Raw genomic sequence first — 16,103 nt, forward strand, 5'->3', positions numbered from 1 at the left:
TCTCAGATTAGAAGTAGTGTCCAGACCCCTCTAATTTGGGCTTCTTCTATCTTGGTGGAAGTAGCTAAGCCAAGATGGGGGATGGCTCAGTGTGGAAGAGCTCCTCCCCTCCACATCAGACCCTTCACACCAGTATCCATTTAACACTCACGACACCCCAGTGCGACAGACCTCCTGACCCCATTATTCACATGAAATGGGGTTCAAACCAAGCTAAGCCCCAATAATTCTGCAACCTCAATGGCCAGAAGTAGGAATAAACTCCCACATCAAAGCTGTCAGCAGCAATTCTCTGATCAACTTTGTGGAGAGAGTTCTTTTGTTCTGGGAAAAATAATTTAGCAGGTTTTTTTTGTGTAAAAGTGCAGCCAAACTCTCCTCTCCTTGACTAGAGAGGATGATCTCATGAGAAGCACATGATTTGGGAGGCAGTGTGGCCTCTCTGCCTCCCTCTCTCTCTCTCTCTCTCTCTCTCTCTCTCTCTCTCTCTCTCTCTCTCTATCTCTCAGCGCAGCAGGGGTTGGGCCTGAACTCTGGGGAACAGGGTGGTTGGTGGCCAAAGGCGCTCTCCTTAATAATATGTGTGGGCTGAGTGGTGTCAGGTCCAAGCTCAGGTGAGAGCACCCTGGTGGGAAGTATTGGGGAGGTGCCATGGATGCACCCCCGGACCTCAGATCAGGGCACCTGTTAGCCCATGTTACTTTGTTCTTGGCTAAGCCCACGTCAAACTTGCTTAAACTCCAGATCCTTATCTTAGCCAAGCTCTGAATTGTGGGAATTAAGTCTGTCTCCTGTCTTGGAGAAAAGGGCTTTGAGGAGGAAGAAATTGGCACCAAAATGCCCCCAGTGAAGAAGCAGAGCCCAGAAACAGCTGTCACCTGAGAGAGATCTGCAGAGCTGCTACCACGGATTTGGCGGATGTGAGAGAATTCCTTGGGGATCCCCAGAACTACTTTAGAGGGGAACCTGAGGATGACTGGGTTTCCTATACATCGTGGGGGTGAGGAGGCTCAGAGTATTCTGTGGGTGTTGAAGGAAGCCCATTCCCCACATTCCGGTGACTCAGGGATATCTGGTTGCAGAGAGAAAGCTAAGAGCCTGAGAGGCAGGGGCGTTGACAGGCTCCCCCAAAGCCCCTGCTCACCTGGCTAGAACAAGAACATAGCTCTCCTGCCACAGCCCTCCCTGCTCCTCATTGCACCCCCCTCTGGGCTGAGGAAGGGAGAGACTGAGGTCCTTCTAGTCACTGGCCATCTCCTCGCTTCTCAGGGATTCCTCTGCCTTGCAAGATATCTGGGCTTTTGGGTGGAGCAGAGGGAGGGGGGCAGGGAGAGGTGCCCTGGCATGTGTCTGCCCTCTACCTCAGCCCTGATTGACTTTTAACTTCTCTGCTTGTCCACGCAATAATTAGGATCCCATTTTCCATGTTACACATCAGCTGTCATCACCACTTCACGGCTCTCCTAATCACATTTCTCCTTCTCTCTATCCTGGAGGCAGGTTTCTAACAAGTCTGCGTTTCCATTTCTCTGTGGAAAAGGCAGAAGCTGCTGGAGACAAGGCTGGGGTGGCAGAGGGGTGGGGTAGCTTTCCTACAGTATGAACAGGCTGGTTTTGACTTTAAAAGGTGGACCAGTCGTAGACGGAATAGAAAGTTACATCATGTCTCTCTGCAGGGAAACTAAGAGAGACCCTCACACCCCCCTACATCCCCCCCATTCACCTTTCCTTGATGTCTGAATCCCCTCATTAGAGATTTATCCCTTGGAAAAGGCCATGTTTAAAATACAAATATTCCTAGTGGGAGACTGGTTAAACTGTCCTGTGATATCGCTGGATGTCTATGCTGATTCCTGTCTCTTTTCCTCTCCCCCCTACTCGCACTTCCATGCTCTGTATCACAATGGCTGCCCCCCAAAACTACATTTCCCAGGCTCCTCGCCTGCTGGCCCCTCTCAGCTTCAGCCAGTAGAAGCCACTGTCAAGAGACTGGTGGCCAGGAAAAGAGAAGACTCTTCCTTCTTTCTCATTGTTTCTGCTTATGGGTGCTCTGTGGCCGAGGCCACAGCTCTCTTGGGGCCTCAACTTCCCCAGTGTCCCCTTCACAGCTCCAGTTCCAGCCTGAGAGGCAGCCCCTTTTCCACATGCCAGCTCCCAAAAAGTAGCCCACCTCCTGGTGGCATCACCTCTTACCCTTAATGCTCCTTCCTAGGGTAGGGCAGACTCCTGACACCGGCCATCTCTAGGCAATCTCCATGTCCTGTTTTAGCTCTCCCAGCACCTCTGTAACTGTTCTGCAAAATGCATGCCCTCTGCTGAATGACTGAGCAAAAGTTCTGTTTTCCCTGCTTGGACCCCTACTGACATAGAGCTCACACTTAAAATGTTTAGCATAGAACAATCAATCTCACCTCACCAAACACGTATCTCCTCCTTCCTCAGTCCTCTCAGCTCATTAAATACCACTCCTCCCCACACAGTACTCGTTCAGAAGTCTAAACATTACCCTTGGTTCTTGTTTCCACACAGTCAATCTTATCACCAAATCCATTTCCACCTGTACATCTTGAAGCCTTGGCTTCCACTGCCACTGTCATCTCTCCCCTGACCTATCACCTCCCAGCTGATTCTACATTTTTTCTAGCCTCCCCACAACCCATTCTCCTCATAGCACCAGAAGCTTTTAAAAACAAGTCTTGGATTGTGCCCTCCCCTGCCTGAAACTCCTCAGTAGCATGCACCCAGAAGCAGACTACTGCCCAGGGTCCATCAGGGTCCACGTGTTTATGGGTAGCGTCACCCATTTCCAGCTAACTTATGAAGAAAAGGCTCTATCGGAAGCTGGTGGGGTCCTCAGAATTAATGGCAGGAGACTCTGGGTTTGGAAAATCAGCAGAAGCATCTTTTGGCAGGAACAGCCTGGATGGACGTGCCCCCGCAAGGCTGCTGGACCCCATGTCACAGCACAGAGGAAACCTGACTTTCTTCCATCTTTGACTACTTGAAACCCAACATCCAGGGCAGGAAGGTAAAAGCAGCCAAGCCAGGTCAAGTCCATAGCCCAGTCGAGAGAATTTGGCTTCCCTATATTTGACCCCAAAGAGAGGAAAGGCCAAAGCACCTGTGTGCAAAAGCGACCTTAGGTGTGGCCTGACCCAGTTGCCTCCTCCTTGTTCCCAGCTCACTGATATACCCCAAAGCTTTGGGGTACACTTCACATCATGCTGATCTATCAGTTTCTAGAACACAGATAAACTCTTTGCTGCCTACACACTCCATCAGGGCTGCCCCACACAAAGGAACCATGTCTCTTGACCCCAACTACTCACAGTCCTCTAACTCCTTCCACTCTCCCTGACAGAGGGCTGGGAGCACCAAGGGCACATCCTGTGTCGGGTAGGTGCCCAGACCATGCTCCAGGCAGAGGGTTGGTGACCCTAGTCCAACCTTCAGTGTCAGCATATTCTCAGAGCTGGGGTGTTGTCAGGGTGACTTAGGATCCAGGGCCATGCCCTGGGGTGCTAGCCACAAGGGGGTGCTTCTCCCAGCGGCAGGAATCATCCACAGCAGGCACAGGAACCAGGTCCCTCTGTGTCCCTTCTTCCAAACTCGCTTCCCTCCCTCCCCTCACCGCGGCCCCCACCCTCCGCCAACCAGGCTCCTTCACCACTAGCAGCTGCAAAATTTCAGCTGAGAGCATAAAAGACAGGTGCTTGTCTTTGGCTTTATTCTCTTAAGAAGAAAAACAATGAAGAGACAAACCCTAGGAAATCAAATGGGATGGGGGGGTACCCAGCCCTGCATTGCAGGGAAATGTTAAATCAGCGAATTGAAATGCCGGAGATGAAAGTGGGATGGGCGGGTGGAGCCTGTCACACCCGCGCCTGACGATGCCAGTAGTCATGGTGGGGGACACGGGCAGTGCCTGGCTGTGAGGCTTGGCATCAGCGCCCCCATTCTGCTGGCTCCAGATATCCCTCCCCCCCCACCCCCAGGGGCTCCCTGCTGATACCTGGGCCCTACTTGTCTCTCCCCCTCCAACTTAGACAGCATGGGTTGGGGGAGCTCTCCTGCCTCTGCCCCTTCCACCACCAAATGGGACTTAAGTCCCTCCCCGCCCCCATGCTCGCTGTGCCATAATGTGATTTATGATAAAAAAAAAACATATATTGGTCTTTCTCCCTCCTGGCACAGAGCTCTTAAAACCCTTGGAATTTCCTAAGTGATAAGAGAGACGAAGTACAATATCTTTTGTTAAAATATTTGGTCTTTAGTCCTCGGTTCCTGAAATAGCCCCCAGGCATAAAGATGAGTGTCTTGTTCATAACCAGCCTTTTCAACACACCTGAGTTTATGTTAATGAGGTGCCTTTTGGAAAGCACTGAAGGAGGGGGCTGTTGCCAGGGGAACCAATGGTGTGATCAGAAGGTGGGAACTTTCACCCTCCTCCTCCCTCTCCCAGAGAGGGGAGAGGGACTGGAGATTGTGAGCAATTGCCAATGGTCAATGATTTAATCAATCATGCCCATGTAATGAAGCCTTCACATAAAAACCAAAAGGATGGTGTTTGGGGCCCTGCCAGGTTGGTGGGCTAACCTGGGAGTGTGGTACACTCAGGACCTTCTGGACCTTGTCTACCTTGTGTACCTCTTTATCAGGCTGCATCTCTATCCTTTAGAATACCTTTTATAATAAATGGATAAATACAAGTAAATGTTTCTCTGCATTCCAGAAACTGCCCTAGAAAATTAATTGAGCCAGAAGAAGGCATCATGGGAACCTCCAATTTATAGTCTGTTGGTCAGAAGTGTAGGCGGCAACCTGCACTTGCAATTGGTGGCAAAGTCTATGGGGATAGGGCCCCCAACCTATGGGATTTAATGCTGACTCCAGGTAGATACTGTCAGAAAGGAGTTGAACTTTAGGATACCCAACTGGTGTCACAAAATTGCTTGATGGTGTTGAAAAAAAAAATACATTGGAGTTGGTCTCAGCAAGAGATAATGGCTTCCTTGTCTGCAGGGTCTCAAGGTCTGGAACTCCTAGAGGGGAAGGGCCCGCCAGCCCTCCTCTCCCTCAGAGCAAGCTTAGCCCTCAAAGAGGTGGGCTATATTCCTGTATTCAGGGCACCAACATGCCATCCCCTAGTCATTGACTATGACCTTTGATCTGCTGTTCAGAGGGTTTTATTTTTTTAAAAGATTTATTTATTTATGTATACAAGAACTGGGGTAGAGGCCAGAGTTGTGGGGGGAGTGAGAGGATTCACCAGAGACGGAGTAGGGAGCAGAACAGGCGGAATGACAGGAATACACTGCTGAGGGGAGCAGGAGGCGAGTCAGGAGAGGTCTGCTGAGCCATGTGGGTCAACTCCCTGGCTGGGGATCAAACTTGTGCTGCAGTGGCTGCGGACAGCTTCATAAGTTGCCTCTTAACCCCTTGCGCCACCAGGGAGGCTCCTGCTCAGAGGGTTCTAAGTAGAAGTTCTTAGGGAAATAGAAAGGAGGGAAAAAGGGAACTGACTTCCATGGAAGGGGCCCAGCAGATATAGCTACTCAGTGCTATGCTGTGGGGTGCCAGGCTTTGTGATATGGTGTGAAGGGGGGAACCAAGAATATTTGGGAAGGAGCAGCCGGCGAGATGGAGCAGACACCAAGTGGGGATAAATGGGGATGTGGGTAACTGTCCCTGGAAGTTGAGCTGGACACAAGTCAGAAGGAGTCAGGCAGGGCTGTGTGGGTGGCAGCGTGTGAGTAGAGGGCAAAATGGAGGCCTGTGCATTTACCACCACACCCAGCTCACTTGCCTCCTGGTGAGTCTTCTCACTGCGCAGCACCTACTTGTGTGGGTCTGTGTGGAGCTGGTCCCACTAAGCCTCTGTGAGTCTTTTAGTTCAAAGTGGGGTTCTCTCCTTGGCACAGTACTGGATCTGTCTTTCGAACCTTTGAGGAAAAGTTTTGAGGGGACAAACCGGGCCTCCCATATGGGCCCAAGAAGGGCCGAGGCTGAGCATGGCTGCTCAGGATTGGTCTGCTCCTTTCCCTTCCACAGCAGGAAGTCTCAGCAGAGTCTGCTCACACTCTCCTCTGCATTCTCCTGAATTTCCCTCAGCTCCAGCAGGGCGCCCCCCCTCCCCACCACTCTTCCCTGAGTACCCTGGAAAGATGGGTGATCATTCCAAAGAAGCAGCAGGGGATGTTTTGTTGCCCTCAGGAAAAGGGGAAACATGTCCAAGTCCATTTGTTTAAACTACCAGCCCTCCAGTCCCAAGGCTGCATGCAGGCGTGCCCTGGGGTAGGCTGGGTTAACTGGAGCAGCCTGGACGTCAGCACCACGGACAGCACCCCCAGGCGCCGCGGCCTACAGGCTGGAAATGAGGAGGGAGAGGTGGAAGTAGGCCCAAGAAAAGCCCACTCTTGAAGCCCTGAGAGCACGTCCCTTTCACTCCACTTGAAGGGACATCGGATAAGGAATGTCACCTCCGGGCCCAGTTGCCTGGTAATCAACCATTCTCAGTGCCCTGCATGGAAAGGCAATTAAAGCAAGAATTAAAAAGCCATAGCATCATTTAAAATCCAATAACACGGCTGGCCTGAAATGTGTCCTCTGTCTCTGGGGAGGATGGAGGTGGGGTGTGGAGAGCTGCTGAGGACTGAGGACAGAGGGATGAGGCAACGAGGAAAGAAAACAAGGCAGAATGGGAAAATGGTGGCATGGGAATGGAGGAGGTTTCTGGGGCCTGTATGCGCCCCACCACATAGCCAATGTCTGCACACCCAGGCACCCCTTGGAAGCCCTCCCTGGTGACTGACCTGAAGGAAGTTCTCTCCTCTGGAGTCCTCAAGAGCTTACTGCCATCTCATGGAATCTGCGTTGGTTACTGGCTGCTGGTGTTTCCTTCTCAACTACAGTGTGTGTTCTGCAGGGACGGCTTGTGCTTATGTCATCAGTACCCACCCCCCAGTCCAGGGCCCAGCACAGCACAGCACTGGCTGGATGACCGTGAACTTCTCATTGATTTCCTCGCATGAATCTTTTAACATAGTCCTACCTTTGCCTCCACTGCCTCCCCACAGGCCATCCCTAAATGAGAACAATAAAACTCCCGACCCCATGAACCTGTGTCTTAAACACAAAGCCAATCTGGCCACTTCCCCCCTTCGTTTCCAGTGTCAAAACTGCTCACGCACTTCCTTTCATGTAAAAGCTCTGAATTTGCTTTCACTCCTCAGAAACGCAGAGAATTTCTAATCTACTGAGATGACGTTAACCCTTTTCACATCAAATACAGCCCTCCTGCAGGTAATCTTCCTGTCACAAGATGACTGCCTTGATGTGACTTGGAAGTGAGTGGGGATACTCAGTTCCCTTTTATTTTCCATCCTCCTCAGTAAAATCCTAAACCGGGAAGATTCAAGTTTGATTGGAGCTGTTCTTGCAATTTATGCCTCCTATCCCTTGGGAGCTTACACGTGTCTATTTTAAATAATTTCCCCCTTCTTCTCTCCTTCTTATAAAGAACAACTGCAAATCTTCTCTGAGGATAGCTTTTCTTTGGGGTAGAATTCAGTTCTGACAGTCAAACATTGCAGAGACGGGCTCTGAGTGAATAATGATTAAATGAATTAGCTCTGTGACGGGGTCTTGCCTAAGACCTGGGGATGTTATCGGAGTCCTGCAGCATTGTTGGCTGCAGTTTCCCAATAATTTGGTTGCACTTTCAAGAAAAAATATTATTCTAAGAGGTGGCAAAAGAAAAAAACAGAGGGCCGCTGCCAGGGGAGGGGAGGGCGAGGCCTGATCTTCAGAGCTGTTCTGGGAAACTCTCCTATTTAGACACAGGGAAGAGTAGCCACTATCTAAACCATTCTCTCCAAGTTCCTTCCGCCCGTGTCCTGATCCTGCAGTGTAAACAGAAGACAGTGCCCCTGGCTTAACCCTGCTTTCCTAGCTTGAATTTGAAGAACTGCCGATTTGGTGTGTGAGACCACAGGGAGCTGGGGCACATGATCATGGGTGGCATGACCAGGTTTCTGCTCAGACAGACACCCCAGCAAAGGGGCTGGAGCTCCGAGCACCAGCCCTGCGCAGCAAACAATCCCCACTCGGTTCAGGGGTAAACCCATTCTCCTCCACTACCCCCATAATTGCCCAGACCTCCTACTTGTCCATCCGGTCACCCAGCCTCAGGCCCGAACCACAGAGAAAGCACAATCCTCACCCTCCCCCACCCTCAGGCAGGTGGGAGGGAGGCTCTTGTGACTGCCACAGCTGTCAACGGGAAAGGTTGTGTTCGGCCCACTGCTCCCATTAGCAGCTGCTGGCAGCCCCCCAAATCCAGAAACCGTCAGCCCAGCAGATGTTGGGAAGTCAACAACTGAGGTTCGCTGATGCAATGGAAGAGAAAAAGTTTGGACAGCTAGCTCCTTTTCCCGAATCTACCCTGGACTAGGCTGACATTTGAAATGATTTTGGCTTCCATCCACACCACGTAAAACATCTACCAAGACTTTTCTCCTTCTTAAACATGAAAGCACAAACTTTTCTCTACCACAGACTTCCTTAATCATTTATGAAAATGTGTCAGCTGTCCCGGGGCCTCTTTGTTCTCGTGATTCTTGCCCTCGGATCAGGGAGCCAAGAGCTGCCTTCCCTGAAGAAGCTGAAAAGAAAGGAAAGGACTTGGCTTGGAGAGGACCAACTTTCTTTATAATTAATTTGTCACTTCCAAAGCCATCTGCTTCTTCCTCACACGCATCCATCATCACCATGAAAAATATAAATACATATGCTTAAAATTCAATTCAGAGGAGACCTTGTATCACCAGCTCAGTTCACAGAAGAAAGAGAAAAACAATTCTGAGTGCAGTCCAGTCCAGAGACCCAGCTCTTAGCACCACATCCTGTCCCTGGGAGAAAAGTTATGTGACCTCCTCTCAAAGTTTTATAGCAGCAGCTCTTGTGATAAACCCCCATAAATAGAAAGGGAACCCAGAAGCAAGGCAATGACCGGGACTTTTCTAGGAGTGTATTAGCCACCCGGGGAAGTATTGACCAGGAAGTCGGCAGGAATGCTATTGTAAACTCAGCCCGGTCCCCAAGTTCTGTGCACACTGTCAATAGTCCATGAGACTGAACCAAAAAGCAAAGTGTTTTATCGGATTGTTTCGGGACCGGGTTGTCGGTGTGCATTGAGTGGGCTCAACAGGAAATTGGAGATGCAGGAATGTTAATTTGAACAGCAGATGTAACATACAAACAAGAAGCTCGACAAATTGAGAATCCATCCTGGATGGACCCTCTCCATGTCTGCATCTTTTCCTCTCCACTGGCACCATTTCTCTACCGCGGGGTTCCTGGTGCACAGTGGCCGTGTGTATCATTTTTCAACAAATCATTTATGAGTTCCGACAAAAGACCCTGAGCCATAGAAGGAAAAGAATAAAAATACCCCACAGGGTCGCCCAAACCTGTGTACCCTGGGCCAGGGCACAGTCGCTGCCTAAAATACATCTCTCCATGCTTTGCTTGCCCTAGTTTTAAATGCCATCACCAGCAACTAGTATTTTTGCTCCTGAGCCCAGTTGTACACTTCTACCTGTGAGAGACATCAAGGACTTTGAAGGCAGAGCGACAGCTAGCCCTTCCCTGTCCCTGCGCTTAAGAAGCTGGGTCCTTGCCTCTCCTGGCCTTTGCTGAACATGAGCAGTGCCCACTTAATTCCTCCCAGTGTTCTGGGCAAGTCGACCTTTCGAAACCTTTCATGTGTCATCTTTATGGCCTAAGCTTTGGCACTCCCAGCAATCTTTGGGCTGGATCAGCTCATCTGAGCTCTGTCTTCCTCTTGCCAGCATTCTCTGCCTCTTTGAGGCAGCCTTCTAGAAACAGGGCTTGCCTGAGCTGCCATGCTCCGCACCCCCCCAGCCCCAGGTGCAGCTTTTCTTCCCTGCTGCCCCCTCCCTGCCATCCACACCCTCTAGCCTACGTCCTCCACGTCTCGGTGACATATGTCCCCAGCCCACCTGGCCGTTTCCCGCCCATGGGTCTCACCTCCTGATGTCTTCTTGTATTAGGCCTCTGTCCTCCCTGACGTTTGCTACATCTCCCAATTTAGTATCATCTGCAAATTTAATTAACATGCTTTCGCCTCCCTGTTCCAGCCCATTAATGAAGATGTGATGGCAGTACCCCGCAAACAATATTTTCAAGGTCATGAGGAGAGGAGCGCGAAACTGTTAATGCCTCTGCCCAAGATGGGGAGGAAGAGGTAATCAAGGGCCCACATGTGGTTTGAATCATTTCCTCTGAGCTTTGTGAGCTTCCTTTTGCAGGCGTGGGTTAGGCTTTATGCCTTCCCCCGGCCTCAGTCACTGCACATCCATGGCAATTCCCATCTGGAGAATGAAGATCAGATGGTGCCTTTTTATTTTTGTCCAGTTTCTAGCAGGAGAAATAGCCACTAATTGAGCATTTATAGGGGGAGATGGTGTACATAGAAAAGACAAAGTGGTCATTATTAGGCTTGTTATCCGCCCATCTCTCCATTTCTGAAGCACGAAGCGTGACCGTGGAGAACACACACCCAGCGCCCAGCACCGGACAGAACGGGGACAGAGGGTGCGCTCCTGGTGAGCATGGGAACAAGCTCGTCAGTCAGGGGGGCCACGAAGGAGATGCCCCTCTGTCCTTCAGCTTGTGCTGCCAACACTGTCCGTGACCCCAGAGCGGGCCTGTGCCCTGCATTTGTCTGCATTCCCCCCTGCACTAGAAGGAGTAGCCCATTGAGAACCCTGATTTGCCTGCCTTCCACACCAAACTGCAGATATCATACTGTAATATTGAAAATTGCTTGGATCAGAAGTGCTGAGCCACAGGAGAGATCGGGATAATGCTATTCATGCCCGGAAAATTGATCCAGGGTTATTTACTGTTTCCGGCGATGCCCTTCTCCCCCTCTCGCACTGCAGCCCTGTCTCAGCCCAGAGGCTCCTGATCATTTCTCAGGCAGAGTGTCCTGAAGGTTTCTCTGAACCACAGCCCAGATTGGCCCAGCAGAGGCAGGGTGCTGACCTCAGAGCTCTGTTGGGGAAGGGTGACAGGGAGCACCTTCAAATTTCTCCTTGTGCTCGGTGGCTGGCCTGGCTCAGCATCTGCCGCCCTCCCTGGGTTCAAGGCGGCCTATCCAAACCTAAGAACACACACAAACATCCTGTGCTTGTCCCAGTGGGTCAGTTCAGACTGCGTCAAGCCCCAGACACCTCGCGGGGCCATGACTTAGGGAGAGAGCGCAGCTGGGTAGAATTCCCCCAGCGGGAGACATGCGCATGCTCATTCATCAAATGTCAGGAGGCAGCAAAGCACAGTGGACTCTGAAGCCAGACTCCTGAGCCCTGCTGTTTTACTAGCCGTGTGATCTTGGGCCAGTTGTCTTACCTCGGTTTTTCCACCTGGTACGTGGGCTCATGAGAGATTTTTAAAAGCGAATACAGGGGCCTCTCTGGTGGCGCCAGAAGTTGAGAGCAGTGCTGTGAAGCTGTCCGCAGCCTCTGCAGTGCTGGTTCTATCCCCGTGGGCCTTGGAGCAACCCCATGGCGAGCAGACCTCTCCTGTCTCTCCCGCTGCTCCCCTCAGCAGTGTATTTCTGTCTGCCTGTTCTGTTCCCCACTCTGTCTCTGGTGAGTCCTCTAACCCTCCCGCGCATATGGCCTGTACCCCGTTCTTGTATAAATAAAAATAAATCTTTAAAAAAAATCAATTAAAAGCTAACACATGTGTGAAGTCTGGCTGTTCTTCGTCACACCTTCCACTCTCCAGACTCTGTTGTGGTCAGGGGTCAATAACGTTGTCTATGAGGGCCAGATAATAAATAATCTTTGTGGGCCACTGTCTACAAATATGTCGGCTCTGCTGTCATGGTCCCAAGGCATCCGTGACAATACATAGAGGAAGAGACGGCCATGTTTCTATAAAAATTTTATTTATAGACATGAGAATCTGAATTTTATGTCACTAAGTACTAGTTTTATTCTGATTTTTTTAATTATTAAAATAATTATTGAATTATTATAATGATTAAAAATGTAAATCTACTCTTAGCTCATGGGCTATGTAAAAGTAAGTGGCAAGCTAGATTTGGTCCATCCCTGGCCCACTCCTGGCCTAGGTAAGACTTCAGGAGGTGAAGATGCTAGTACATCCTGCTGCCGGAGACCTGGGTACAGGAAGAGCCTTCTTGGGGTTTCCCTGAGCCTCCCGGAGCAGGGGAGACTCATCAAATGCTACTGGCCCTCATGCTACTTTTCCTCCACCAACGTCTGTATCTTGTCTTAAAAGACCCTTTTGAAATAGGGACAGGACTCCAATCAGGCCAAGTTTAAGACATGGCAAACATTTGTTTTTTTAAAGGCACAGAGCCAGAGCAGACCAACAGACTGACACAGCAGGGGTTCCCGGACAAGAAGCAGCTTGCATCTGGATGTTTGGGGCAACCTCTCTGGAAGGAGCTAGTGGCCAGGGAGGGAAATGGCTTCTGCCCAACCTGATCTCAAGACCTCACACCCTGCCTGCCCCAACTTTCTCCTCATGGGACTCTGAGCCTCACCTCTCCCTGCTCCGATGCCTGTACCCTACCTCTTAGTGATCTTCCAGGCTGATGCTGTCATCACATTTTGCCTGTCTAATTACCACAAGGGCCCCCAATTTGCTCCCCCATCAAATTGAAGTACTTTCTAAGGGACCCCACATTCGGGTCCCAGACCCATCCTCTCCTGACCCACACAGGCCTTCCTGGGGGGGCCCCAACCTGTGCCATCCTCTGCACTTGTGTGCCCTCATGCCAGAAGCCCCCGCTCCTGCCCACTTCCACCACCCATCAGAGCCTAGCAGGAAGAGTCCTCACAGTGGTGTCACCGAGGAACTATTGAATTGCACCTCCGTTTCCTTACCTGTAAAATGGGGGAAATAAGAACAACATCCTGGTGGGGCCACTGAGGTTTAATGAGAACATGTGTGTCAAGCATTCCTGGAGTGAGCCCAGCGGGCTCTGTGTTCCAGAAACTGCACCTGCCGACAAGCCCTGACTCCAGATTACATCCCACTCTTTCCCCTTTGAACCTTTAAATTTACCATTTAGGGGCCTCCCTGGTGGCCCAGCAGTTGAGCGCTGGGCTGTGAAGCTGCCTGCAGCCTCTGCAGCGTCGGTTCAATCCCCGGCTGCTGGCGAGGGTCCCACAGGGCGCGCAGACCTCTCCTGCCGACCGCTGCTCCCCTCAGCAGTGTACTTCGGTCCTTCTGCCTGTTCTGCTCCCCGCTCTGGCTCTGGTGAATTCTCTCACCCTCCCGCGCTTCTGACTGTACCCAGTGCTTGTATAAACAAATAAATAATAAATCTTAAATTTACCATTTGACTCACACAATTCCAGGAAAGATTTCCTGGATATGTGTCCCCATTCAGGCAACAAACCCATAAGACTGCTAGCAGAATACACCTTACCCATCTCCTTGGCTTCACAGAGCCTCTAAGGCTCCACGGTCATGAGTCTAGGCTGTCATTTCCTTTTCATTAATTGACTGAAGGACTGTCACACACTCCTGAGTGCTTTCTTTTTGTGAGGGGCTTCAGGGGAAAGACTGAAGACAAGTGATCTTTCTAATACAGCACTCTGACAGGCCGACAGAGAATCAGATCACTAAAGAGTTGGCCTGGAGAAGCTCAACAACATCATATATTTAAGTAACAAGAAAGAAAAGCTTTTCATCCAAAGGCCCCTCTGAGCAGCAACAGAGTTCTGAGTGGGCAGGAGTGTGCCATCTGGGTGGGGCCTGGCTTCCCTGAAGCCCTGTCACTGAAGAAAGAGACGTTCCAGAAAAGCCTAGAAGTCCACAGCATGGCAGTTCCTGCCCATGGTTTCCACGAGCCCCAAGAATCCCAGGTCTCCACCCAGAGCCCCCCAGAGGTGGGGCCAAAGATTAATGCGCTCCTAGGAAGGAAGAGAGGTATATAAGGGCCCATCAGACCAGCTGACACCAAAGGACAAGCAGAGACTCCACCAGGCCACTCAGTCACTGATCGGTGAGTAGCCTTATTAGAAAGGCAGGGAGGGTTGTCAGCCTGAGCGCTGGTCCAGAGCTCTGTGGGGCGAGCTGACGCTCCTGTGTCCCTCTGAGCCTTGGAATACCTAGGTGGGCTCTGACCCAGAGCCCTGAGCAGATTTTCCAGGTTAAAGTCACATGCAGTGAGCAAAAGCAGGGCCACCCTGAGGTATGGAGGCTGGAAAGAAGTGGGGGTGGGTGCAACTCCTGGAAAGAAAGAGGTTGTTTGGAGTGGGTGGTGCCACCCACTGCCGGCCAGGAGCCCAAGCCAGAGCTCAGCGAGGACACAGGACACCACCTGGCCTGGAGGCTTTGCTCGAAAAAGCTGGTCTCTCAGGAGACTGCACAGTTAGGCAAGACTAGCTGGGCTGCTAGGGAGGGGGAGGAGGAGACAGGTGTCCCTCATCCAGAGCTGAGCACTTGAAGGCTGGAACCCCATCCCTGATGATGGAACAGGGAAGTCAGTGCCTCATGGTAAATGAAAAGCTCTCTCTCCCACTCCGAGCTCCCCGAACACAAATGAATGTAGGTGACATGCCAACTGCCAGTTGGATCAAGAAAATGAGCAGCAATTGGATTTTGCCTTTTTTTATTTAAAGTTTTTATTGATTCTTATGGAGTGAATTAAATGTGAACACCAGAATGAAAAGGGATCTATAGCATCTCTGTGAAGGAAATGGGACACTGGAAATGTGACACATCCATCTGCCCTGGGAAGGAGAGCCAGGCCCCAGAGGCTCTGGGGAAAGGATGCGAACAGAAGGGAGCAATCGCGATTCAGACCTCCCCACCCCAGCTCTCACCTCACCCCAGACCTCTGCACAGGACCTCACCTTCCAAGAAGGGGTCTTCGGTGGGTTAAGATGGACCCACTGAAGGATGGACCCTTCCCACCTTCAGGGGAATCTGTACACAGTTGGCAAGGAAGGCTTGGGAAGTCTAAGCCCTTGTGTTCTTGCTCAAGGAGTTTGAGCCAGATTGGGAAATCAGAAGTGTGGGCAGCGGGAGAGCAGGAAGGCACAGGGAGTGTCCTGCTTAGCTGTGGGGGCTTCAGATGGCTGTGGAGACAGGTCCTGGAAGAAAGACAGAATGCAAACCTGCAGTCTTGGAAGAGTCTCTCCAGAAGGAGTCAAGGTTAGACCTGCAGAGGAGTCTGGAGGTCAACCCAGGGCAGGACCCTCCCCTGCCAATGGAATCCACAGCCTGAGGTTTGTAGAAGCCCTGAGTTGACTCCTAGCTCTTCACCTGAAACCCCTTAATCAGCCCCGCCCTACCATCATGGAGGCTCTCCCTGCTCTGAGGACCTGGCTGCTGTGCTCAATAGCTCACCCAGCACAGGAATGCTGACGGCCAGGATACACACAGCAAGCCTGCCCCCTGCGATACCCTTCTCCGCCTTCTGTGGAGCAACATGCCCCAGTTTATGAACTGGGGCAAAGTGCCCCAGCCTCAGAAGGCCAGGCTTCCCGCTCCCAGTGCCTGTGAATGAGTCTACACACCCCAGAGGGCACCTGCTCCCAGGAGGGCATAAGATGTGGTAGGTTTGTGTCCAGAGCTAGTGCTAGACCCCAGAGAGGGGAACCCCACTCTCAGTTCTTAGATACTGCTCCACACTGAAGTTTTCCATCTGGTTCTGGCTCCACAAGAGCAGGGAAATGCAGCCCTTTCTGCTCTACACCCAGGGTCTTGACCTGGTACTCTGAAGTCGAGTCAACAGCATCTGGCCCTGGGACCATCCCTTCATCACCCTAATTAGCTCAGGAAGCAGAGAAGACTTCCTGGATCTCGGTGTGTAGCTATTGATAACATAGGAGATATATTTCTCTGAGACACGAGGTCTCCACATGAGTCCAGCTGACCCCAAAAGACAGCGCCTAAGATAAAGCAAAGGGCTGTCAAGTAGAATGTTTCTTCCCAAATGTACAGCAGGGGATTGGGGGCCTCTGCATAGCACTAGGTCAGCTTCCACAGTCTGGAGCAGAGAGCCTCTGAGCTCATCTGGTGAAGCCCCA

The sequence above is a fragment of the Talpa europaea genome (genome assembly GCF_964194135.1).
Source record: "Talpa europaea genome assembly, chromosome: 2".
NCBI lineage: Eukaryota > Metazoa > Chordata > Mammalia > Eulipotyphla > Talpidae > Talpa > Talpa europaea.